The sequence below is a fragment of the Pipistrellus kuhlii genome, unplaced genomic scaffold (genome assembly GCF_014108245.1).
Source record: "Pipistrellus kuhlii isolate mPipKuh1 unplaced genomic scaffold, mPipKuh1.p scaffold_m20_p_2, whole genome shotgun sequence".
Taxonomy (NCBI): domain Eukaryota; kingdom Metazoa; phylum Chordata; class Mammalia; order Chiroptera; family Vespertilionidae; genus Pipistrellus; species Pipistrellus kuhlii.
This window is the reverse complement of record NW_023425515.1, coordinates 173651994-173679658: the sequence shown is the minus strand read 5'-3', so window position 1 is coordinate 173679658 and position 27665 is coordinate 173651994. Positions and strand designations below refer to the sequence as shown.

The window sequence follows — 27665 nt, the reverse complement described above, 5'->3', positions numbered from 1 at the left end:
TCCAACCCTCCTCCCCTCACCCCAAATTCAATCACAATCATATTTTTGGAATTCTCTACCCAGTGGTATAAATGTTTACAAACAGCTTGGGGAAGGGGAGATGTTAGGAAGAAACTTGATTTGTAGCATTTGCCAATTTCTATGGTGTAAATACTCCCAGTGCCAATCTCAAACTGTCAACACGATTTCACTGACAGTATTGCTGGAAGAGGTAGGCAGCAGTGCACCATCGTGTAATATTTTTATCATACAAATGTGAAAAACCCCAAGAGCACAGATAATAGCAAAACAATTAGGAAGTAATGCACTTTGAATGCTATTACCTCTGAATATACTTTATTTATTAGTAGTTTTACATTTACATAATTTAATGTTTAAATATATATTTTTTATCGATTTCAGAGAGGGAGAGAGAGAGAAACATCAACGAGGAGAGAGAATCATTGATCTGCTGCCTCCTGCATGCCCCACACTGGGGATGTGCCCTGACTGGGAATCGAACTGTGACCTCTTGGTTCATAGGCTGACACTCAAGCACTGAGCCACGCTGGCTGGGCCATAATTTGATATTTTATAATGCCCCACCTCTCTGAAACCCCTGAGGGTTTCTCCAGTCTGTAACATCCAGGAGAGGACTCTGATCATGTCAACTTTGTGCTATTCTCATGTCTGGCTTGGCCACAGTGCTCTTTTGCTGTGACTCTCAAACCACCACTCCCAGCACTCACACATCCATTCCTTCCTCCCAACAGCAACTACGCAGCCCCATCCAAGGTCCTGGGAGCCCCGTGTGGGAGTGGTGAAAAGTTGCTATTACTCAAGTTAAGACAACAGCAGCAGCGAAGACACCACTTTTTCAGCCTTGGGAAAACTCTTCAAGCCTCCTTTGACGGGCCCACTTCCGCCCCTCCCAGGCCTGGGAGCCCTGTGCTCTGGAATAACCCTGCTCCATGTCCCCTAGAGCCTGGCTTCGGTAAACAAAAGCCTAGCTGAGGGATGGCTTTCGGTGCCTGGCAACCTCTGCTTTTGGCCTGGCAACCCCAATGCCTGGAAGAGCCTCAGTCCTCACCCCAAGCAAAAAAAGGAGGAAACCTACCCACAGCCAGGAGACCAAAATACAAATTATAACCTCAATATGTTTCTCAGCAGCATAGTCAGACCATTGTGGCGGCAACAACCAGCTGAGGCACTGAGCTAAACCAAAGGAAAAGGAGAGGCTCCAGCTAGACATCAGGAAGGACTTTGGGGCCCGTCTGGAGGGAATTAAACAGACACTGTGAGGGTAAGTAGTCCCCCTTCCAGGCTGCCCCAGCAACCACTCAAACCTGACACACTTCACATCTTCTGTCCCTAATGGCTCCCTCACAGCCTCAGAATGAAGTCATGTTACTAGCGAGTGCCTGGACCTTGGGAACTGGGCGTGGTCCTCTCTGACAGACGAGAAAACGGGCTCAGAAAGCGTCCCTTGCCTGAAAGCACACAGCTACAGAAGTAGTCAAGGCTGGAATGTGACTCAGATGTGACTCTAAAGTTTGTGTCCTCCCTAGGTGACCCCCATCTCTCATCTCCACCCAACCCTAACCTACCTCTGTAGCACCCCCCACACCCACTCCCCCATCTCCCCACACAGGAGCTGGGGAAAGGAGAGCAAGTATGAATTTATTGATCGTTTGTAAAAAACAACCTTGTGCTGGTTATTGCTGGTCAGACATTAGGGATCTTTTGAAGCTCAGTGTTACTGAATTTTTTCTCTCTAAGCAAGATAAAGGGTTTCTGACCCTTGGCACTTATTGCTGTTTGGGGCCGGAATATTTTTTGCTGTGGGAGCCACCCTATATAGTGTATTTTTTTGTTTGTTTGTTTTTTGTTTTCTTTAAATATGTTTCTTTATTTCAGAGAGGAAGGGAGAGGGAGAAAGAGATAGAAACATCACTGATGAGCCGGGACTGGTTTGGCTCAGTGGATAGAGTGTCGGCCTGCAGACTGAAAGGTCCCGGGTTCGATTCCAGTCAAGGGCATGTACCTTGGTCGTGGGCACATCCCCAGTAGGGGGTGTGCAAGAGGCAGCTGATCGATGATTCTCTCTCATCGATGTTTCTAACTCTCTATCCCTCTCTGTGAAAAATCAATAAAATATATTAAAAAAGAAAAAGAAAAAAACATCACTGATGAGAGAGAATCATTGATCGGCTGCCTTCTGCACGCCCCCTATTGGGGATCGAGCCCACAACCCGGGCATGTGCCCTTGGCCAGAGTTGAACCTGTGACCCTTCAGTCTGCAGGCCGATGCTCTATCCACTGAGCCAAACCAGCCAGGGCCACCCCATGCAGTAGAATGTTTAGCCTCTGACCACCAGATGTCAGTAGCACCTCCTCATTTTCCCCCAACCTCCTCTCCGGGTTGCTGAGTCCAAGAGGGGTCATTGATGTTACACTTACAGCTACCCCAAAGGGGGCGCCCCAACTGCAAGAGGAACTTGCTAACAGAGCCAAAGGTGGGCAAGAGTAGTGACTGGTGGTTGGTGTTACATCCTGCTTTTCCACAGGAAGGACTTATTCCATGAGCCCCTTTTCCTTCTGGAAGGGTCTGGCATTGAGTGCTCAGTCTCCATTCTTCTGCCCACATGAGCGGATTGAAGAGACTTGAAGTGAAACCCTTGTCTCTGGTTCACTCAAGGGATGTTTGTGTGTGTGTGTGTGTGTGTGTGTGTGTGTGAGGGGGGGGTGTCATACAGAACAGTCTTTTAAATATATTTTTATTGATTTTTTACAGAGAGGAATGCAGAATAGAGAGTTAGAAACATCGATGAGAAAGAATCATCCATCAGCTGCCTCCTGCATACCTCCTACTGGGGATGTGCCCGCAACCAACGTACATGCCCTTGACCGGAATCGAACCTGGGACCTTTCAGTCCGCAGGCCGATGCTCTATCCACTGAGCCAAACCGGTTTCGGTACAACATCCTCTTGAGTGAACCTGTCATAACGCCACTCCTTTGCCCTTTCTGGCAACACCCCTCCCATCCTCCAAGAACCAGCTGGAATGCTTCCTCTTTGGGAGGCTTTCCCGGCTCCTGTGAGGCTGTTGGTCACTGGAGACCCCTGAGAACAGAAATTGTACTGCATCTCACCTGTATATGTGGTATCCCTTCTTGTCTCAGGAATGGGGCAGGAATTCAATCAAGATCTGAGTCACTGATATGATTTGTGTTGAGAACTGGCGGTCTCTGTGCCAGGGGAATACAGAGGACACAGAACGTGATACACAGTCCAGTGCTGTGAGAAGAACCCATGAACAGAAGCTGGTACAAACACTGGTTTTAGGATTCGAGAGTGATACTTAACCTCTCACCCCTTCCCCACCCTCTCCTGAGTTCAGACCAATGGTTCCCCCGACCAGAATGTTGGGTGTGGTTCTTCTGCAAAGCAGCGAGGGAGGGAAAGGTACTTCGGGTGGTCTGAGCAATAGCAGTAGTCACTGCTCCTCTTTCCCATGGGGTCCTTTCCTTTAAGTTTAGAGGGTCACACATGGTGCTGGTCTGGGGCTGTTCTGATTCCCCTTCCCATCTGCCTTGCTGCCCTGAAAGCCTCTTGTGCACCATAGATCGCTCCGACCGCTTCTCTCTGCTAGTCACGGCTTGAGCTTAGAAGTGTCAGAAACCCAACTCAAAGGAATTCACTTATTGGCTCATGCATGGAAAAGTCCAGAGGTGCCGCTGACTTGTGGCATGGCTGAATCCAAGGGCTCAATGGTATTATCAGGAATATGTCTTTCTCAGCTCATGGCTCTGCTTTCCAACTGTGTTAGGCTTCATTCTCAGAAAGGCTCTCTCCAAGAGTGGCAAAGGTGACCAGTAACCATCCCAGAAGGAAGATAGTGTTCCAGCACAGATCTCAGACTGATGCTCATTCCCTCTGCTTGCCTGGTTTGAGTCACCTGCCGATCAATGAAGTCAAAGTAACGAAATGTGCTCATCGGCCAGAGTCACCTGATCACTCTGGAGCCAGGGTGGGGGATGGAAGGCTTTTTGAAGGATTGTCAGAGTGCTGCTACCAGAGGAGGAGGACTGGAAGGATGCTGAGCAGGCACAGCAATAGATGGCCACTCTGTTTGTTTTTAGGTTAGAGGAGGAATTGATGTGCAGAAGCCACAACAATGTATGGGAGAATCTGACAAACGCAGAGGAGAGGTTGATGTCCTAGCCCGTTTGGCTCAGTGGAGAGAACATCCACCCACAGACTGAAGGGCATGTACCTGGTTTGCAGGCTGGATCCCTGACCTTGTTGGGCATGTGTGGGAGACAACCAATGGATGTGTCTCTCTCCCATCGATGTTTTTCTCTTCCTCTGTCTCTCCCTCTCCCTCTCCCTTTCACTTGCTCTAAAAATCAATGAAAAAATATCCTGGGTGAAGATTAACAAAAAAAAAAGAGAAGTTGAGGTACGTCTGAGAGAGGGGGATCCTGAACTGACGAGATAAGCCTTTGATGGATGGGGCAACTGGGAGGAAGGGTATGAGCTGTCAGGAGGAGGCAGGAAGCCCAGAGTACCGTCAAGAATACTCTAATGAGTTTGGCTCAGTGGATAGAGTGCCACCCTGCAGACTGAAAGGTCCCAGGTTCAATTCCGGTCAAGGGCATGTACCTTGGTTGCAGGCACATCCCCAGTAGGGGGTGTACAGAAGGCAGCTGATCGATATTTCTTTCTCATCAGTGTTTCTAACTCTCTGTCCCTCTCCCTTCCTCTCTGTAAAAAAATCAATAAAATATATAAAAAACAAACAAAAATACAAACCAACAACAACACACACACACAAACACACACACACACACACACACACACAAAAAAAAAGTTAGTTGTTCCCATCTGAGATATGGCTTTCTGTGGGAGACAAAGGAATATAATGGATGATATGTGTGCAGATTTGTACAAGCACAGAGGGGAGGGAGGCAGTAAATGTACCTCCATCCATATGGCAGCTCAAGCTAAAAACCTGGGGATCAACCTTGACTTCTCCCCCACTCTTTCACCCTATCAATCACCAAGGCCACTAGATTTTTAAATATATATATATTTTATTGATTTTTCACAGAGAGAAAGGGAGAGGGATTGAGAGTTAGAAACATCAATGAGAGAGAAATATCAACCAGCTGCCTCCTGCACATCCCCCACCAGGGATGTGCCCGCAACCAATGTACATGCCCTTGACTGGAATCGAACCCGGGACCCTTCAGTCCGCAGACCGACGCTCTATCCACTGAGCCAAACCAATTTCGGCAAAGGCCAGTAGATTTGATGTCCTAAATATCTTTTAAAAAAATACATTTTATTGATTTTTATAGAGAGGAAGGGATAGGGAGAGAGAGTTAGAAACACCGATGAGAGAGACACATCAATCAGCTGCCTTCTGCACACCCCCCCCCCCCCCCACTGGGGATGTGTCCCAACCAAGGTACATGCCTTTGACAGGAATCGAACCTGGGACTCTTCAGTCCCCAGGCCGACACTCTATCCACTGAGCCAAACTGGTTAGGGCTCCTAAATATCTTTTGAGCAACTTTTGAATCTGCCAACTTTTCTTCATCCCCATCGAAGACACATTAGATCAAGCCACTGAGTCTTCTCATTTGAATTACTGTAATATAATTTCCTAATGATCTCTCACTTTCACTCTGATTTGCTCTAATCCATTCTCACACTGTGCCAGAATAATCCTTTAGGAAAGGAAATCTGGCCTGGTCCGTGTGGCTTCGTGGTGGAGCATCAACCTATGAATCAGGAGGTCAAGATTCCCTTCCCAGTCAGGGCTCAGTCTCCAGTGGGGGGGTGTGCAGGAGGCAGTCTATCAATGATTCTCTCCTGTCATTGATGTTTCTATCTCTCTCACCTTCTCCCTTCCTCTCTGAAAGCAATTATATATATATTTTAAATCCTTGCCCAATGATATTTTTCCATTGATTTTAGAGAGAGTGGAAGAGAGAGGAAAAGACAGAGAAATATCTATGTGAGAGAAACACATCGATTGGTTGCTTTTTGCAACTGCCCAGGCTGGGGAGGAGCTTGCAATCTAAGTGCTCTTGACTGGAATCAAACCTGTGACCCTTTAATCCACAGGCCAAAGCTCTATCCACTGAGCAAAACCAGCTAGGGCAATACAAATATATCTTTAAAAAAACATACAAAAAAAAAAAAAAAGGAAATCTGAATCCCTCTCCTGCTTATAAACTTTTCAATGGCTTCCCATTGCTCTCAGAGTAAGAGCCATATCCTGGACCTGGACTATCAGACCCAGAAGGATCTGGCTCCTCACCAGGCTCATGAGCTTTAGTTCCTGTTACATTCTAGAGTCAACGACAGGCCTAACACTATTCAGGATGTGCCAGGTTTTTTCAGACCTCAGTGCTTTCCCATGTGTTTTTCCTTCTGCCTGGAATGCTCTTCCCCAATTCTTGGCCTGAATTACTACAAGTTTATGGGCCACTTTCTCAGGGAAACCTCCTCGGACCTTCTAACCTAAGTCAAAACCTCCAGATTCTATGCCAAGAGTCAGCAAACTTTTTCTGCATCGCTTAGATAGTAAATATTTTAGGCTTTGCCTGTCATAGAATATCACAACTGGTTCATATAATAGCAGCCACAGACAATAAATGAATTTATGAATGCTGAACTTTGAATTTCATATGTATTTTTCACATGTCATGAAATATTAGTCTTTTTTTGATCTCCTCTCTTTCCCCCAGTCGTTTAAAAATATAAAAGCGGCCTAGCTGGTTTGGCTCCATGGATAGAGCGTTGGCCTGCATTCAGTTCCAGTCTTGCTCGGATTGTGGGCTTGATCCCCAGTGGGCGGCCTACAAGAGGCAGCCGATCAATGATTCTCTCTCATCATTGATATTTCTATCTCTCCCTCTTCCCTCCTCTAAAATATATATATAGTAAAGGCAATTCCTAGCTTTTGGCTATGCCGCAGTGTTTCCCAAACTTTTGACATATGTGTACCCCTTCTATAATTTTCGTAATGCTGAGTACCCCTCGTACTTATGAGAACGTAGAATTAGGCGCAGCTAAGCACGGTGCAGTGCATATCCCCACCAAACTCCGGTGCAATGCGTACCCCCACCAAACTCTTCCTGTACCCCTGGGGGTACGCGTACCACACTTTGGGAAACACTGGGTTATGGTATAGGAGGTGGGTTGGAATCTGTCCATATGCTGGTTTGCTATCCCTGCTCTATGCTGTCAGTTGTCATAGTGTTATGGGTGGCAGGTGCTCCTTGTCCTATCTGTTGCTAGTGGAAATGGCTTCTTGTAATGTCACACGAAAAGGTTTTCTGAGACTGGCATGGGAGAACCAGTGATTTAAAAAAATATATATTTTTATTGGTTTCAGAAAGGAAGGGGAGGGAGGGAGGGAGAGAGAGAGAGAGAGAAAAACATCAATGGTGAGAAAGAATCATTGATAGACTGCCTCTAGCACGCCCCCCATTGGGGATCCAGCCTCCAACCCGGACATGTGCCCTTGACTGGACTTAAACCTGGGACCCTTCAGTCCGCAGGCCAACGCTCTACCCACTGAGCCAAACCAGCCAGGGCGAACAAGTGTTTTTTATTTGTGTGAAATTGTATCCCTGAGTTTCCAAGGTACCATTTCCCTTCATCCCACCAAGGAAGAAAGCCAGCTGCGCCTTTAGCAGGGCTAAGATTAAAGTGTTACTCAGAGTTTCCATTCCATGTTGGAGCATAGTCCAGTCTATCAGGCTATGGAGGGAACATGGACAAGAGCAAAGCCAGAGGAACAAGAGAGAAAAGAGCTTGAGGAGCTCCTTTGTCTGGGAGATTATGTATTCTCAAATTTTCGAGCGTTTGCATTGGCTCCACCCCCTCTAGCCAATCCATGACATCCTAACTTCACTGCACATGCATCCATATCCATCTCCCCTTTGTCCAGTCCCTTTACCTAGTGATTTCTCTGGGGATTATGAAATTGCAACTTTCTGGTGAAGCAGCTCAGATGGCCATGCTTATTTTTGTTCCTTTACTGTTATTAATAACTACTTACAATGGTAATAATAGTGAATACACAATATAGTTTCCTGTGTTGCACCTAGCACAATCGTAATTAGTTATGCATATGCTAGACTTCTTAATGTTGCCTCTCCAGTTGGAAGTATGCTCGGTGCAGGGACCACATTTGTCTTGTTTAATGTTCTCCTCCAAGCTTCCAATATAGGGCCTTGCCCATAGTAGGTGCTCAATAAGTGAATGGAGAACAAGGAGTTCTTTTCCTTGAACGGAGCTCAAAGGTTAGTGAAGACAGACATGCAAACAACTCTACAATGAACTAGGTAATGCTGTATTGGAGGAAGAAGAGTTTTGGGCAGGTTTAGTTTTGAGATACCAGTGGGAACTCATGGTTCCCAAACACCTGGAACTGAGTGGAAGCTGAGATATAGAGAGGGAGTAAAAAGCATAGGACAGATGTAAAAGCTACCCATCCGAGAATGCTATGTAACTCAGGGAGGAAGGCTGAATGAGGAGAGGAGAGGGAGGAAGCTGGAACTTTGGGTAAGTTTCTGGGCCAGGGAAGAGGCAGAGGTGGGAGATGTCAACATCCAAACCTGTAAGATTTTTTAAATTTTATTTGAGCCAAACTGATGACAATTGCTGGGAAGCAAAATCTCAAGGGTTTGAGAAAATGCTCTGGAGAATGATAGTTATACATCTTATTTTATACATTACAGTAAAAAGAGGAGGCCTAAGGGGTTTACATGAAATCCACTGATGATAGATTAGGGAGGCAGGAGAAAGCAAAAGGGAGGGGACTTCTGGGATTGGATGAAAAGAAAAATTAACAGACACAGACTTCTTTTCCATTGCTGGGTACAGGATAGTTAACAATTACACGATAACAGTAACAATAAGGGGATTTGTGGTCTCCTGCTCCGATGTGGTTGTGCTTACAGGGGTCCTGCCTGGCTTTCCCTGAGCTTGTCATCCACAGAGGTAAGAAAAGATCAAGCACAGAGTATTTTATTTTTTTAACTTTTATTTATTTATTATTATTTATTATTAAATTATCTGTGTACATATTTTAACATTGCCCCCCCTCTCATACGTACCCTCCCTCCCCAGAGTTTTATGTCCATTGGTTGTACTTATATGCATGTATACAAGTCCTTCGGTTGATCTATTACCTCCCCCAGATCTTCCTACCCTACCTGCTGTAATTTGACAGTCTGCTTGTTGCTTTACTGTCTCTATATCTATCTTTTGGTTCATCAGTTTATAATGTTCTTTATTATCCATAAATGAGTGAGGTCATGTGGTGTTTCTCTTTCATTGAATGGCTTATTTCACTCAGCATGATGTTCTCCAATTCCATCCAGGTTGCTGCAAATGATGAGAATTCCTTCTTTTTTATGACAGCATAGTATTCCATTGTGTAGATGTACCATCGTTTTTGGATCCAATCATCTGCTGATGGGCACCTAGGCTGTTTCCAAATTCTAGCTATTGTAGATTGTGCTGCTATGAACATAGGGGTGCATATATCCTTTCTGATTGGTGTTTCTAGTTTCTTGGGATATATTCCTAGGAGTGGGATTACTGGGTCAAATGAGAGTTCTATTTTCAGTTTTTTGAGGAAACTCCATACTGTTCTCCACAGTGGTTCCACCAGTCTGCATTCCCACCAGCAGTGCACGAGGGTTCCTTTTTCTCCGCAAACTCGCCAGCACTTGTCGTTTGTTGATTTGTTGATGTTGGCCATTCTGACAGGTGTGAGATGGTACCGCATTGTTGTTTTGATTTGCATCTCTCGGATAATTAGTTACTTAGAGCATGTTTTCATGAAGCACAGAGTATTTTAGAAACCAAGTGGAAAGACTATGTATTTTTGTATCCATCAGTTTACCTCTGTTGTTCCTAGTATTTTGTATTGGGAATGGCATATACTAGACACTCAGGAAAATCCGTGAATTTAAAAGTAAATTCAATCAGAACCTTTCAAGAAGCACCACAGAAAGCAGTCCACGGGAAGTGCTCAAAGAAGGAAGAGTAAGCAGTGTGGAAGGAAAAGTTGCTGGGGTCAGCAGGGCAAGGGAAGATGTGGCAGGGTCTGAGACTTGAGACTGGTGAGCTTTCCTCGCAAAAGAACAGTAGGTTCCTTCGATATTTATTCATATTTACTTTGTTTACTCTGCCTTGGGGATGCAGAAATCTATCACAACTGATCTCTGCTCTCAAAGAGCTCATCTCTGGCGGGGAAGACAAACACAGGTGATAATATAGGATAATATAGGACCAGAGCAGGTCAAAGGTGCTGCAGGAGTATAGAGACCGGAAGGAGCTCGTAAACTTCTAAGGCTTCACAGCAGAGGTGATATCGGAGCTCAGGCTTTAACAGTTCCAGTTCACTAGGCCAGGAATTCCAGCGCAAATCAGCCTGCGCAAAACCCTGTTATTTCCGGAGAAGTCTCTTTATAATGTAGATCCCAAGGCCACACTCCCCAGGAAACTTCCGGCACCCATTTTGAGAAGCTTCCCAGGACCCCCACTTTATCGGAAAACCTCTTTTAGGGCTCTCATTGTTAGTGAAGGCGGGGGTGGGGGAGGCGCGGTGGCGGGAGATCTCAGCTCCTGGATCTCGGAAGGTCACCATCATAATAAAAACAACTCCATTTTGAATCGCGCTTTCAGGGTACTAGACTGCTCTCACGTGCCTTACTGTGAGAGCCTCACAGCCAGTCCGTGGGGCCGAAATGACGAGTCTCGTTTCCTGGGGAGGGAACCGAGGCTCGTGGGAAGGTATACGATTTGCTCAAGGTCACAAAGCGATAAAGAGCCCGTATGGAATGAAAGCTAGGAGACCGGATTCTCAGCTCTGTGACTTTCAACAGCGAAAGCAGGCCGCGGGTGGGTGGGGCCCGGCCCTCCCTCCAAGCTGGTTCCAAAATGGTGCGGGCTGAGGCGTCAGCAACACCCCCGCCCCTTCCGTCCACCTCCGCCCTTCTTCCCCAGGCCACCCAGGCGGGGGGAGGGGAATGAAACGGGGCAACCCACGTGACCGACGGCGACCCGGCGCGTGACGCAAACGGCGGGCCCAACGCTTGATCTGCCTTGTGGGAAACGTAGTTCAGCGCACCGTCAAGTGGGCGAGGCAAGGCGGGTCTACGACTACATTTCCCAGGAGGGAGCGAGGCGACGCTGCCGCTGCCGTCGTCGAGAGCGGGGACGCGGGCGCGCTGTCGGGCGGGGGCGAGGTTTGGGCCGGTTGTGCCGTTGCGAGGCTGCGGCTGCGATCGCTGCGGTGGGCCCAGGTGAGTGAGGGTCCCGGGTGGGGTGTAGGGCCGTCTCACCGGTTCCAGTCGTTTAATCTTTTATATTTTCACTGAGGTGTCTGGGTCAGGGTCCCCAGGCTCGCCTGGCGCGAAGCGGCTCCCCCGCGCCTACCCCCGGCCTCCGAGCGGGCCCTCGTCCTTCGGCTCCTCCCTCTCCCCGCCTACTGGGCTCCCCTGCGCTCCGGCCTAGTTCCCGACGCTCAGGGCTGCCTTTCCTCCGAAGCAGCTTCTATCTACCCTTCTTTCTCCTCGTTACAAGCCGTCTGGGAGCGGGCTCCCCCCTTTACCCCCCTCCCCCCAGTGGCATGAACCAGATTATTTGGGTTTCTTTTCCCGGAACTCTGGAGTGCCCTTCTCTCCCCCCTCCCCCCATAGCCTCCATTGGCCTGGTTCTGCCTCCCCCTAGGGCGCATGTGGCTGGCTCTGAATGTTAGTGCCTCTTCCGTCCTTTTTGCCGCGTGGCCAGAGGAGGCACGGTCCAAACGTATCTGCCTCGGAACATTTGTACGCCCACGTTTAGTTCAATCTCTTCAACTGGAGGTGAGGCCGACTTGACTTGCATTCCAGCGATAATCTGCGTGTGTTCTGCTTACGTGAGGCAAAAAAAAAAAAAAAAAAAAAAAAAAAAATTTTTTTGCCTGCTTTAGCATCTAAACAACTTTTATCAGCTGTTGTATTTGCCTTTGTGAATCTTAGGGGAGGAGCATGGCGGCAGGAGCTGGCGAGTAGCGCCGGCGCCCCGAAGTTGGAAGCCATCAGTGGGAGTACGGCGTTGACGGGGAGGCGGTTAACGGGATTGGAAGGAAAGCCTCTGAGAGAGTGGGGAGCCTGGCGGGGGAGAGCCCGTGAAGGAAGCTTCTTGTGGCGGCATTAACGGAAATAGATTAGTTCAGCGTGCCTGCGTTCAAAATTTGGCCCTGTTAAGCTTTTAATTTTAGGTCAGGGGGGCCCCAGTTTCCTTATCTGCAAAATAGCTTGTGAGTAATGGTGGCCACTTTATAGGATTATTATGAAGGTTAAATAGATTAAATTGAAAACCGCTTAGCTCATTACCTAATATGTATTAAACACTATTATTATTGTCACCATCATTTATAGGGTTTCTAGATTGTGGGACCAGAGTAGAAAGGCATGTATCACGCCATCATTTTCCTTCCCTTTCAGGTGGTCCTCTCATTGTTTGTAAAAATATGTCTGTAGTAAAAATACTGTTTGTAGTAGTCAGTCCTGTTATCTAGATTCTAGACAGCCTTATAAGGATTAAAAAACGGCTGCTGCTTTGAACAACTTGCGGAGTAAAATTGGGCTTTGTCCTTCACTGGGAAACGTGTTTCGTGACCTAGTATACTCACTGTAGCAATATCACAAACATTTTCGGCAGCTATTTAGGCTTGAACGCAGGCACGCTGAACTAAGCTATTTCTGTTAATGCCACAAGAAGCTTCCTTCACGAGCTCTCTCCCGCCAGGGTCCCCACACTCAGAGGCTTTTCTTCCAATCCCGTTAACCACCTCCCTGTCAACGCCGTACTCCCACTGATGGCTTCCAACTTCTGGGCGCTGGCGCTAGTCCGTAGGCTGACGCTCTCTTCACTGAGTCAAACCGGTCTCGGCTACAGTCCAATTTAAAAAATATATATTTCTGTTGATTTTAGGATTGGAAGGAGAGGGAGAGAAACAAACATCAGTGTTGAGAGGGAATCATTGATTGGCTGCCTCCTACACATCCCCCACTGGGTATCCAGCCTGAAACCTGGGCATGTGCCCTGAGGAGCAATCATACCTATCACCTCCTGGTTCATAGATGGACACTCAACCACTGAGCTACACGGGTGGGGCTACAGTACATTTAAAAAAAACACACCACACCATATATATATCTTTATGGTTTCAGAGAGAAAGGGAGAGGGAAAGAGAAACATCAATGATGAGAATCATTGGCTGCCTTCTGCCCATTCCCTATTGGGGAGCAAGCCTGCAACCCAGACATGTGCCCTTGACTGGAATCAAGCCTGGGATCCCTCGGTTTGCAAGCTGACACTTTATCCACTGAGCCAACCAGATAGGTCTACAGCCCAATTTTTAAAACTTTATTTTATTCCAGCCATCTTGCTCAGTGTTTGACCATCAACCCATAAACCAAGAGGCATCTGGTTTGATTCCTGGTCAGGGTATGTGCCCAGGTGGCAACTGGATCCCCAGTAGGAGGCGTGCAGAAGGCAGCCAATTGATGTTCATCTCATTGATGTTTCTATCTCTATTCTTCTCTCAAATAAATAAAAAACAACATTGTATTCACAGATTTCTTTTAAAAAATGCATTTTAGAGAGGAAGGAAGAGAGAAACATCTATCAGTTGCCTCCCACACGCACCCCAACAGGAGGATGGAACCATAAACATGGGTATGTGCTTTGACCCAGAAGGAACCCACCCTTATTTTGGTGTACAAGAGGATACTCCAACCAACTGAGCCACTGGGCCAGGACGGATTTAGTCTTATTTAGCATTCCCTGTAGCTTGCAGTAGAGCACATTTTAGCCAAATAATGGATTATTTGGGAATGTTTATCACTGATTTCATAAGACATTAACAGTAGAATGGTGGTTGTGGGTGATTACTGTTTAGTGGGTATGTAGTTTCTGTTTGGGAATATGAAAGTATTCTGGAGTTAGATGATGGTAATGGTTGTGTAAATGTGAATGTACTTCATGCCACTAAACTAAACTATGCACTTAAAAATGGCTAAAATGGCCCTAGCCGGTGTGGCTCAGTTGGTTGAAGCATGGTCCCAGGCGCCAGAAGGTTTCCTGGTCAGGGCATATACCTAAGTTTCAGGTTCAGTCCCCAGTTGGGGCACATGGGAGGCATCCAATTGATGTTTCTCTTTCTCCCTTCCCCTCTTAAGCATGTCTTCGAGTGAGGGTTAAAAATATGTTTAAACTGGTAAATTTTGTGTTAGGTATACTTGATGATAGTAAAAAAGAAACCATAATTCATTTGTCATTCAACGAACATGTATCTAGTCGCTGGGAATACAAAAAGGAATTTGATGTGATAATTACTACCAATATTAGCATAGTAATATTGCAGGACCAATAGTTTTCTAGGAAGTAGAGGCTTAAGTTGTAGGCAAATGGTGGTAGCTTATAAAAGTTTTGTAATGTGATTAAAAAGATGATAAATTCTGGGAAGATAGCTGTTAGGGTTTTAGATAAGATAGTCTTATCCTCTGGTGGATGACTAGGACTCAAATGAGTTGTTATTTGGTACTGAGTGTCTGCATTGTGTGAGAGCATGATTTAAAAAAATCAGTCTAGCCGAGGTTTGGCTCGGTGGTAGAGCGTCAGTCTGTGGACTGAAAGGTCTCGGGTTCGATTCCGGTCAAGGGCATGTACCTTGGTTGCGGGCACATCTCCGGTAGGGGGTGTGCAAGAGGCAACTGGTCGATGTTTTTCATCAATGTTTCTAGCTCTATCTCCCTTCCTCTCTGTAAAAAATCAATAAAATATATTTTTAAAAATCATCAGTCTAAGTAGAAACTGTGTCATATGCACAGATGGCATGTTGATCCTTCTCATGTAAACTGAGAACCTGTGGCACAGAATAATGGTATCTTTTAGGAGGCAGACTCATGCAGCCTGCAGCCAAATATAGACTTGTGTTTATTACCAGAGTACATTGCTTAAGAGGTTTTGAAGATGTAGTAAGCATCATATATTCTGATTCTGTCAGAAAACCAAATTCTGAATTGTCAAAGAGAAAAAAGGTAATTGTTTAAGTGACCATACGACTGACTACCCCTACCAGCTGGTTAAAGTCTTTGTCCTTTTAATTGATTTCATAGTGGAAGGGAAAGGGAGAGAGAGAAACATAAACGATGAGAGAGAATCACTGCTTCCAACTGTAAGTCCTCCACTGGGGATGGAGCCTGCACCCAGGGCATGTGCCTTGACTGGGAATCGATCTGTGACCTGGTTCATAGGTCTATGCTCAAGCACTGAGCCATGCCAGCTGGGTGAAGTCTTTGTCTTTTAGCTCATTTTGACATTGCCTGATTGATACTATAATGCAGGGGTCCTCAAACTTTTTAAAGTGGGGGCCAGATCACGGTCCCTCAGAGAGGGACCGGACTATATGAACTACTAATTCCTACTGTAACACCTCGGCTGCGCTCACTGCCCAAAAAACCTGGCGGGCCGGATCAGACTCCTCTGCGGGCCGCATGTGGCCCGCGGGCCGCAGTTTGAAGACGCCTGCAATTTTTATGAAATAATGTGCTAAGCTCGGTTTCAAGAACATTACATACATATTAATTTATTCAATTTTCATAGCAATCCTGTGTAGTAGGAACCAGTTTTACATAAGAGGAAACAGAGATAGTGAGATTTATATATTTATTTATTTTTAAAAATATATTTTATTGATTTTTTTTACAGAGAGGAAGAGAGAGGGACAGAGTTAGAAACATCAGTGAGAGAGAAAGATCAACCAGCTGCCTCCTGCACACCCCCCACCGGGGATGTGCCCGAAACCAATGTACATGCCCCTAACCGGAATCAAACCCCGGACCTTTCAATCCGCAGACCGATGCTCTACCACTGAGCCAAACCGGTTTCAGCGAGATAGTGAGATTTAATTAAGTAGTTCAAACCTGGGTTCTCAAATCTTTTCCATCTTTTTCTTTTTAAATATATTTTTTATTGATTTTTTACAGAGAGAAAGGGAGAGGGATAAAGAGTTAGAAACATCCGATGAGAGAGAAACACTGATCAGCTGCCTCTTGCACACCCCCCACGGGGAATGTGCCCGCAACCAAGGCACATTCCAGAATGGAACCTGGGACTCCCCAGCCCTCAGGCCACTGAGCCAAACTGGTTAGAGCCTGAGGATATTTTTAAATTGAGTATTAGAGAGAGTGGAAGGGATATATAGAGAGAAACATCGTTCTGAGAGAGACACATTGATTGCTTTCCTTCCACAAGGGCCTGCTCTGGGCCTGGGAACCCTTCAGTCCATGGGCTGATGTATCCACTGTGCCAAGCCACCAGCTAGGGTGACGATTAGCACGATTTAAAAACTTTATTGAAGAGGCTGTCAAGAGTGCTGAAGTTGCTATAAGGGTGTGAAAATACTCAGGAAACAAGGATTTTAGGCAATTGAGAAAGGAGTCATTTGGGAGTCTGCAATGGATTCTTTCATTTTACATTATTTCTAATGGGGAAAAAATGACTCAGTTTTTGAACAATTGCTTCTTGAATAGCCTTCCAAAGTGAATTAAGTTTGAGAACCAAGATTTCACTGTAACAGCATGAAAGTGTTGTTGGGTCGAGAACTGAAGTTTTGTTTCACAACGGAAACATTCTTTCCGTGAACAACTTGGTCAAGATGGGAGAAGTTTGACTGTACTCATGTGAATGCTGAAGTCTATACCAACAGTTTACACATCTATGAAAATGTCTTCTTACAAAGAGAGGCACTGCCAAAAATTATTAATTCATGAGCATATGATTTTTTGAGTATGATTTTAGTATAGTATATTCATCTATAGAATTGTTAGATTCTTTTCTTGATATTTCCCATTTAGCATGTCATACTGCAAGCTGGCCATTTCCAATCGAAGATTAAAGTTGCAAGTTGTTATAGATGGATTTTGAAATACAAAGATTTCCTTTATATTTGCATTGAAGTTGGAAATATTCTGGAACTGTAGTTTGAACTAAAAATATGTTTGCTTCAAATTTGTGTGGTAATGGAGATCTCATTGCTTGTTTTAACATTTGATAGCACAGGAGTAAATAAAGTAACTTGATATTACTTGTGATTTAAAAAGGGTGTTTAAACAGTGTTAAATTTATTTGCTGCAATATGTATTTTCCAAAGAAGTGCTATTTTGCCTTGTAATTTTCTTTTTTTTTTTTTATTAAATATATTGATTTTGTACGGAGAGGAAGGGAGAGAGATGGAGAGAAACATTGATGAGAGAGAGTCATCGATCAGCTGCCTCTTGCACACCCCCTACTAGGGATATGCCCGCAACCAAGGTACATGCCCTTGACCGGAATCAAACCCGGGACTTTTCAGTCCCCAAGCCGACGCTCTATCCATTGAGCCAAACCGGTTTCAGCTAATTTTCTTTTTTTAAAATATGTTTTAAAAAAAATTGATTTCAGAGAGGGAAGGGAGAGGGAGAGAGATAAAAACATCAATGATAAAGAATCATTGATTGGCTGCCTCCTGCATGTTTTACACTGGGGATTGAACCTGCAACATGGGCATGTACCCTTGTCTGGAATTGAACCTGGAACTCTCAGTCCTCAGGCCGACATGCTCTATCCACTGAGCTAAACCAGCTAGGGCTTGCTTCGTAATTTTCAATTGAATGAATTTACAGACATCAAATCTGCAGCTTAAGCTAATTTCCATAGTCATTCAATATTCAATAATAGTGTTTAAGGGCCTTTTTTTGTTCAGAAAAATTTCAGATTTAGCCCAGAGCTAAAAAAGAATCAAAATTTTACTGCTGTTGAACCAATCGAACTGCTCTTTGGTAGAGCAGCTTAGGACTTACTTATTATTGATTGATGATGGTAAAGTCTACAAAATTGAATTGTGAGAGAATGAGTCACTTTTGACAAAACTGGCTCAATATAGGATAGCTTAAAAATTTTTTTGCAGAGTACCTGCTAACAGAAATAGTACAGAATAACCATATGCTTTAAATACTGGGCATTTTAACAAGCTTTGTAAATTTGTCTAAGCCCTCTCCACACATTTTTACCATCATCATTTCTGACACATTTTAGCAGATTTCAATTCAAGTTGTATTGCATTAGTATTCTCTCAATTTATTTAAAAAAAATTTTTTTTTAATAGTTTATGTATATTACTGATTTCAAAGAGGAATGAAGAGAGAGAGAGAGAGATCAGTGGTGAGAATGTGCCTCCTGCACAGCCCTTACTGGCGATCGATCCCACAACCCGGGCATATGCCATTGACATGAATCAAACCCGGGACTTTTCAGGCTGATGCTCTTCCACTGAGCAAATCTGGCTAGGGCTCTCAACTTTGGAAAAATTCTTGCCTGTTGTTCCACACAGATTCTTCATAGAGGCTAATTCTTGTCACCTAAAACTCAGGTCTCCAATAAACAACTGAGCAGTATTAAAAATATCTTTCTAATCATCAAGAAGAGTCAGAGAACATCACTCAAAATCATTTGTCTTTTTTTCTTTTTAAACAAATGCCTAATTTTGGAACAGTTTCAGATAATCCGGAAATAGTATATGTATACCACGTGTGCATTTCCCCTGTTAACAGCAGATAGAGGCAGAGAAGCATACTTATGACCGTCCAAATGACACAGGCAGGACAAGCTGGGGTGGTGGTGCATCAGTACTGTGGTGGCAGGGATGACTCAGGGCTTCAGGTGTCTCCTTTTCAGAAGGGCCAGAGCCTCATTAATATCTCTATCCACTGGGACAATGGGAAATTGAAGACTTGGGATGATAAGGTTCTTGTCAATATGCAGGAAGAGGTTAATAAGAAAGAAACATGATGGGATACTAAAATGGAATATGTGTGTGTGGTTAGAATTTTAAGGATGGGTGAATTGGAATAGTTTCTTAATTCAGTGAGTTGTAGAATAAGCAGTTCTCAGTCCTACAACTGTCATCAGGATTTCCCTCAAACTGATGTGAGTCCCTGTGCCTCTGCAGTTAGAAATTAGGAAAGAGATTTTGGATACTGTAACCTAGGATGAATTCTACGAATAAGCTGCAAGAATATATGCAAAAGAAAAAAATATATATGCTAAAGTATTTTGAATACGTTTTTGAAAGTACTGTGTTTTTACTGTTTACCAATTAAGTAAAATATACATCAACATTATCACTAATTTGGTAACAGGCTGACTGAGTAGTAATTTCATCTATATAGAACAGTTTTATCCTGTTTTAAGATAGTTTTTTGTTGCCTCTTTGTAATGTAAATGACCTGGTTACCTTTGGTATAGGTCAAGAGTTTATTGCTTGGGTTATCAGCAGGTGTATCACTTCTAGGAAAATAGGCATATTAACAGATAGAATGAGATGAGTGTAAGGAGAGACATGTCTAGGATAACACAGAGCAGTACCTAACCCAGCCTGGGTAAGCAAGGGACAGCTGGCTGGGGGAGGAGACCATCATATGAATGGGTTTGGAAGAGGCTTTCTAAGCTGAGGGTTCCACATGTACCAAGAGACCATTCTTTAAGAAAACACATCACATTCTTCCTGGCTAAATAGGCAAGGGTTCAGCTATATGTAAGCTACAGGTTTCAGAAAAAGCTAAGTTGGGTATCTTTGAGTGAATACTAAGTGAAAAAACTAATGTCAAGCCTGCATCTTTAGATGTTTTAAATTGCGATGCCTTCCTACTTTATAGTAACGTGAATGAATGATAAAGCGTTAATAAGCTAGGAGTGAGGACATTAACTACATACATGAGCTTGTTGATCTTGGATTTCTTGTTTTAGATAACATAGTTTAGACATAGTTTTGACGTATGTCCATGTTTGTAATGTTTAGCTCTGGGAATACTTAAACAACTGGATCAGAAAGGTCTTTTTTTGTGTTTGAGGGATGAGGATAGGGAGTTATTTTAATTTGAAATGTATTAAATTTAGCATACCTCAGTTAAGTATTTTTGTTTCAAATATCTAATTATTCTGAAGTAATTTTCCAGGTTGAATTATGGAGTGTGTGAATTAATTAGTCTTGCATAATGCAAACTGTAACACCTGAAATGTTGCCAATGAAAATATCAAGTTATAGGAAGAAGGCTTTGGCTTTCTGTACTGTATCCTTAGTGGAAGATGTTGAATGGGTTAAAACCTGTATGAGAGGGAGACAGGCAGACAGAGACTCTCAGGCCAGTCAGTATAGTACTTAGAATAAAGCCATTGTTCACTTGGAATGAAATTCAGGGCTACAATAGAATTTTTGCTTATAGATTTCAAGTGTTTGAATTTTAAGATGCAATCTGCAAGGATTATGTAGCTATTTTATCACTGCTTATTTCCTCTCCTTCCAGAGTCATATCTTGACTTTGTACATTGGAGAAGCCAGCAGCATTGCCGTGTTTGTTTGAGGAAGTGTCTGTCTGGGATTCCATTGCAAGTCGAATTATTGTTCATATAAGGTAAATGCATGGTGGTAAAAGAAACTAGTAACTTGACTGACTTCTAAAGCCAGTCATATCATTTAAGAGTTGTATATTCATAAGAGTCCTTAATAGGACTTTATTAAGCAGTGTTTGCCAGTTTAACCAACTGAAATAAGGTGGTAAAGTAGCCAGCTCTCTTCTTTGATTCCTTTCTAAATTGTAGAATCAGCATGTGTCCTGATCTTGACCTTTCAGTGCATGGGAAGACGCTCAACCAACAGCTTACCAATACTTTTTTTTTTTTTTTTTTAATATACATATATATTTTATTGATTTCAGAGAGGAAAGGAGAGAGAGAGAAAAAAAAATATCAGTGTTGAGAGAGAATCATCCACTGGCTTCCTCCTGCATGCCCCATAATGGGGATCTAGCCTGCAACCCCAGTATGTGCCCTGACTGGACAGTAGTTACTTTTTTTTTTTTTTAATTCTTTATTTTTGAAAGGAATACATATGTCTCCCTCCACCCCTCCCATTGGCCTCTCCCAGTCCATGCAGTTACTTTTTAATTTTAACTTTTCAGTTCTTTATACATTTATTAATTTGGAAATATTGAAGAAAGGTCATCTATAAACTTGATGTATGTAATTATGGTTAATGTTTTGGTGTATCCTCTTTTCATGCATATGGTACTTGGATATGTGTGTGTTTAATCAAGATTGGGATTGCACTGTCCTGGAATTGAACCTGCAACCTTTTTGTGTATAGGATGATGCTCCAGCTGCACAAGCAACCTGGCCAGGGCCAAGTGGCATTTCATCATTGATGTGCTATATAATTTTAATTAGTTCTTTTTGGTAGATATTTAAGCTTCTCTATCATTTTCCCCTGTCTTAGATAACTATGTGGTGGATATAAATAAATTCATATATAAAGGAAGGCAAAAGAAGGTTTATAGTTTTAAAAAATATATATATTTTATTGATTTTTTTTACAGAGAGGAAGGGAGAGGGATAGAGAGTTAGAAACATCAATGAGAGAGAATCATCAATCAGCTGCCTCTTGCACACCCCCTACTGGAGATGTGCCCGCAACCAATGTACATGCCCTTGACCGGAATTGAACCCGGGACCCTTTAGTCCTCAGACCGACGCTCTACCACTGAGCCAAACCGGTTTCGGCTAAACCTACATTTCTATGAAAATTGAAGCTTTTGTTTTGCAGCCCACATAAACTTAAATCTTTTTTATTTGGCCTGGGTTTGCCTCTGAGTTTGACATGCTTGCTCAAAACTATAAACCTTTGCCAAAACCTGTTTGGCTCAGTGGATAGAGGGTCGGTCTGCGGACTGAAGGGTCCCGGGTTCAATTCCGGTCAAGGGCATGTACATTGGTTGTAGGCACATCCCCGGTGGGGGGTGTGCAAGAGTGAGCTGGTCGATGTTTCTCTCATCGACGCTTCAAGCTCGCTCCTCCTCTCTATAAAAAATCAATAAAATATATTAAAAAAAAAAAAGAAATGTAGGTTTATTTCAGTAGAGAGATGCTGAATACAAAGGGCTGAAATAAAAGAGTAATTATTAACAAAATAATAGAACATTTTAATAAAAACTAATATTTTTAAAAAATATATTTTTTGATGTTTTTTACAGAGAGGAAGGGAGAGGGATAGAGAGTTAGAAACATCAATGTCAGAGAAACATTGATCAGCCGCCTCCTGCACACCCCCTACTGGAGATGTGCAGAAAACCAAGGTACATGCCCTTGACCGAAATTGAACCAGGGACCCTTCAGTTCGCAGGCTCATGCTCTATCCACTGAGCCAAACCAAACCAATTGGTAATATTTTTTCTTGAACAGTTACTTACTGGACACTGAATAACCACACAAATTAATATGCATAACACAAATAAACTTATTTTTCTTGTTCTCTGAAAGCAAAAAATTTTCTGTTGCCCACACCAAACAAGTCAGTCCAAGACTAATGACGTGGAAATTGGCTGCTAGAATATTCACTGGTCATATTAGTGGAGAGACATGGTGTGACTGTGCTCAAGGGAAATGAACGCAACATGACTATAGTAATCAGTCATTAACAAATGCTGTAGTTCGTTATTAATAACTAGAGGCTTGGTGCATGAATTTATGCATGGGTGGGGTCCTGAAAGGGATGTTGGGGGCTGCCAGGATGCCCTTGCTGGCCCGGGATCTGGATCCATCCTGCTGACATTGCTCCAGTTGTCAGGAGCCACCTGGCGGCCACTTTTATTAATTTATTTTTATTATTTTTTAAAATATATTTTTATTGATTTCAGAGAGAAAGGGAGAGAGATAGAAACATCAATGATGAGAGAGAATCTGTGGTCAAAGATCCTGCCCCTATTTGGACACAAGATGGCCAGTAGGGGAGGGCAGTTGGGAGAGACCAGGTCTGCAAGGGAGGGCAGTTAGAGGCGATCAACCCTGCAGGGGAGGGCAGTTAGGGTTGCACACAGGCTGGCAAGGGAGCAGTTAGACATCAATCAGGCTGGCATGGGAGTGGTTAGGGGGTGAGCAGGCTGGCAGGCAGAAGTGGTTAGGGGCACTCAGGAAGGCAGGCAGGCGAGCAGTGCATTGTGAGAGGGTTGTCCCAGATTGGAGAGCGTGCAGGCTGGGCTGAGGGACATCTCCCCTCACCCCGTACACAAATTTCTTACATTGGGCCTCTAGTTTAAAAACAAAGATTAGGAGGACCATTACATAGGAAATAAGTTAACATAATACTGGGTTTTAACCACTTAAGGTTCTTATCTTTGTCTTTCAAGGCTGCTTTTGTTTTTTGATTCAATTAGTAGATACTTGAGCACTTGTTACTATGCTTGTTCTCTGTGAGCGAGACAGTACCCCTGTTCTTAGGAGCTTGCTTTCTAGTTTGGGAAGGCAGGGAAGGTACTTTCAGATTTTCCTAGATGCTAGGAAAGAAATAGGCCCACAAGATAACTTGGGAGTGAGGCAGCAGTGAGGTTTCACTAGATAATATATTGTATTAAAGGAAGACCTTTCAAGTAGTTGTTGAGCTGAGTTCTGAAGGCTGAGAAAGGAGCCCCATGCTAGAGGCTGTAGAAAATGTTTATGTAGAGCCGAAACCGGTTTGGCTCAATGGATAGAGCGTCGGCTTGGGGACTGAAAGGTCCCGGGTTCGATTCCGGTCAAGGGCATGTACCTTGGTTGCGGGTACATCCTCAATAGGGGGTGTGCAAGAGGCAGCTGGCTGATGACTCTCATTGATGTTTCTAACTCTCTCTCTCCCTTCCTCTCTGTACAAAATCAATAAAATATATTTAAAAAAATAAAAAAGAATGTTTATGTGGAAACAATGGTAAGTATAAGATGCTGAAACTGTAAATGTAATTATAGGTAGAAAATTATCTTATTATCTCTTCAGGTTCATGTGACTTTGGAAGTTTTCTTTTGCTTTACAGAGAGTAAAGTCAGAAAGTAGTGAGAATTTTCTAAGTCACATCCCCTCTTCGAACTGAAATTTTCTTATGTATGTTAGAAATAAGGTAATTTAGTTAATTATGTATTAATATTGGATCATTGTGTGCCATAGCATGTAACATGTTAATAGGGGAAATCAGGCTAAGGAATATAGATTATGTTTAAATTGTGTGGCCCACTCCCAAAATTTGTACGCCAAGTTCCTAACCCAAGTAAGTACCTTAGAGTGTGCTATCACTTGGAGATAGAGTCTCTTCACAGATAGGACTGGTACCCCTATAAAAAGGGAAATCTGGACATAGAGATATGTGGAGGGAAGACGATGTGAAGAGACGTAGGGAAAAGATGACTGTAAGGCAAAAGAGAAAGCTGGAACTCACAGGTCTCAGAAGGAACCAGTTCTGCCAATGCCTTGATTTTTTAAAAATTTCTATCCTCCAGATCAGTGGATCAATAAATTGCTATTGCCTAAGCCACCTAGTTTGTGGTTCTTTGTTACAGCAGTCCTAGCAGACTGATATAGGAATTTTATACTATCCTTGCAATTTTTTGTAAATCTGACACTATTCTCACACAAAAAGTTCATTATTTTTTAAAATATATTTTTATTAATTTTAGAGAGGTAGAGAGAGATATAAACACATCAATGATGAGAGAGAATCATTGAGGCAACCTCCTACATGTTTCCTACTAGGTATTGAGCCCAAAACCTAGGCATGTGCCCTGGCCGAGAATAGAACTGGTGACTTCCTGGTTCATAGGTCGACACTTAATCACATAGCCACAGCACCAGGGCCTAAAAGGTTATTTTTAAAAAAAGGATTAATGGTGTCCATATCTCACAGATTTGAAGACCAAGGTAGACAGATAACTGGTAAATCCCTGCTTGCTGGAAGGGAACCCAAAATCCCAACACACAATAAGCAATGAAGCTAGGACTAGAATTCAGTTTTCATTCAGAGTTTTCCATAATATGTTACTTCAAGATGTGAGCATAAAAGTGGGTATAAGTGAAGGAATATGCTGAAGCAAATACTCAACCTAAAATGCCCTGTTCCAAATAGACAGAACCCTTGAGTCACTTTATAATATTGGTTCTGTAAATAGTAGTGGCTTTGCCACCAAAAAAGAACTGGGTTCAAATTTGGCTCTTCCATTCATTAACTGAAGAAGATACTCTCTCAGTCTTACAAAAAAGGGACCTATACCTCACAAGACCAGCCTGGCAATTAAATTAGTAAGTGTATGTAAACTGCCTGGCATACAGTAGGTGAACTCCATAAGCTATGTTAGCTATAACAGCAGAGTGAGATTGAGCTTCTATGAGAGCAGATTTTACCACTGATTCCATTTTCCTAATATTAGTAATAAGTAATCAGATCTTCCTACACAGAATAAAGTGTTTTATACCTTTACTGGCTAAGTTGGCATGTGCTACACTGAAGAGGTGTATAGAAGCAAGAGAAGGGCATATTCTGAGGTCATGACCTTTGGAGAATAAATCCCTTTGCTGCTGGATGTTAGCAGGGAAATCAACAGCAACCTGAGGGGCCATTCAGTTGGAAGACATTCATCACAATATCCCCAGTGCAAGTAACTTGTATCCTCTGAGAATTTGCTCAATGGAGGTCTGCTTTGCTCAGGATCTATGCAATTAAACTTGCATCATTGAAGAAACAGAATGAACTGCATAGCATAGTCAGCATTTTAAATCTATGTGCACTCCAGACCCTTCTCTCCAATATCTAGGGAAGTGTCTATTTCCTAAGGTAACTTATATGCATATATTTTTTAAAAGGAACAAAACGGAATCATTCATATATATCCCTACATGTTACATATTTAAATCAAGTTCTACCAAATTCCATATAATTCAATATCTAATTATTTGTTGTTTAAAATTTTATTTTAGAGAGGAAGAGAGAAACATTGATTTGTTGTCCCACTTATTTATGCATTCATTTGTTGATATTTGTATGTGCCCTTACTAGGGATCAAACCTGCTACCTTGGCATATCGGGATGACACTAGCAAACTGAACTACCTGGCTAGAGCTAATTCAGTTTTTAAAGTTTGAGTATTTTAGTTCTAAGTTGCATAATTTTTTAATGCTAGAGATATGCACAGTTGTTAATTCTGTTTTCTCTTCCTATTACACAGGAGAGGGTAATCTGAGAAAAGCATGAAACAATAAACATGTTTAATATTTCACCTGAGCTCTCCTCCCCTGCCCCTCCTCCCCAGCTACCTAGATGCTTACAGAGCACAAATTGGGCCCACTGCTTTGTCTATAATCCTTTATGAATAGTGAATTTCTTTCTTGGTAAATTTGTGCACCTAATTTTTCTTTATCTTAGTCATTTGTGTCTTTTCACCACAAGATTTCTAAGGGAACTAGCATAGCCAAAACTGTCTTGAAAAAGGAGGAAGTTGGAGAACCCACACTTTCTGATTCAAAATGTACTATAAACCTATGCTAATTAAGACTGTACATGACAAATCAATGGGATAAAATGAGAATGCAGAAATAAACCCTCACATTTGTAGTCAGCTGATTAAAAAATATATATATATATATATTTATTTATTTTTTTTAGATAGAGAGTTAGAAACATTGATGAGAAACATCGACCAGCCGCCTCCTGCACACCTCCCACCAGGGATGTGCCCGCAACCAACGTACATGCCCTTGACCGGAATCGAACCTGGGACCTTTCAGTCTGCAGACCAAAGCTCTACCACTGAGCCAAACCGGTTTCGGCTAGTCAGCTGATTTTTGACAAACGTGTCGACATTTCAGTAGGGAAAAAACAGTCTTTTCAACAAATGGTACTGGGACATATGGACATCCAAAACAATGAGGTTGACCCGGTATTACACATCATTATAACAAAATTTAAGTCAAAATGGATCATGGATCTAAATATAAGAGCTAAAAGTGAAAAGTTCTTAGTTTTCAACAAAGAGTAAATCTCTGTGACTTTGTGTAAACCCTGCTTAGACATGACATCATATACAAAAAAGAAAAAGTAAGATAAATTGGACTTCATAAAATAAAATTTAAAAACACTTGTTTCAAAGGTAAACATCAAGAAAATGAAAAAATAGGCCTGGCTGATTATGCACTGAAAGGTTGCTGGTTCAGCTCTGTGTTAGGGCACACTTGTGCTGGATCCCCAGTAGAGGTGTGTGCAGGAGGCAGCCAATCAAATGTTTCACTCTTACATCCATGTTTCGCTTTTTCCCTCTCCCTTCCTCTCTACAAAGTAACTAAAAAAATAAAAGAAAGAAAGAAAATGCCAAGAATGGGAGAGACTTTGCAAAGCATGTATGTAATAAGGAACTTATGTCAAATTTATAAAGAACTTTATAGCTCAATAGAAGGACAAATAATCCAATAATTCAATTTAAAAATGAAGGATCCAAAAGTAGTTTGCACAATTGGCCAACACACACGAAAAGATGCTCAAAATCTCTAGTCATTAGAGAAATAAAAATAAAAACCTCAGTAAGATATCACTTTACACCTACTAAGATGGCTATAATAAAAAGCTGACAGCCAAAGCCAGTTTGGCTCAGTGGTAGAGCGTCGGTCTGCAGACTGAAAGGTCCCAGGTTCGATTCCGGTCAAGGGCATGTACATTGGTTGCGGGCACATCCCCGGTAGAAGGTGTGCAAGAGGCAGCTGGTGGATGTTTCTCTCTCAT

At 42.9% G+C, this 27665-nt stretch overlaps 1 protein-coding gene across 3 annotated transcripts in view; it reads left to right on the top strand.

Annotated features, from left to right (window-relative positions):
* The first annotated feature begins 11182 nt into the window (after positions 1-11182).
* THRAP3 (thyroid hormone receptor associated protein 3) overlaps positions 11183-27665 on the top strand; it is a 45024-nt gene continuing 28541 nt past the window's right edge. For 2 of the 3 annotated variants that reach the window (XM_036444211.2, XM_036444209.2), the window contains exons 1-2: positions 11183-11318; positions 20409-20516. The gene's annotated coding sequence lies outside the window, so the exon portion shown is untranslated. The remainder of the gene's footprint in view (positions 11319-20408; positions 20517-27665) is intronic. The other variant, XM_045584849.1, reaches the window with a different exon arrangement.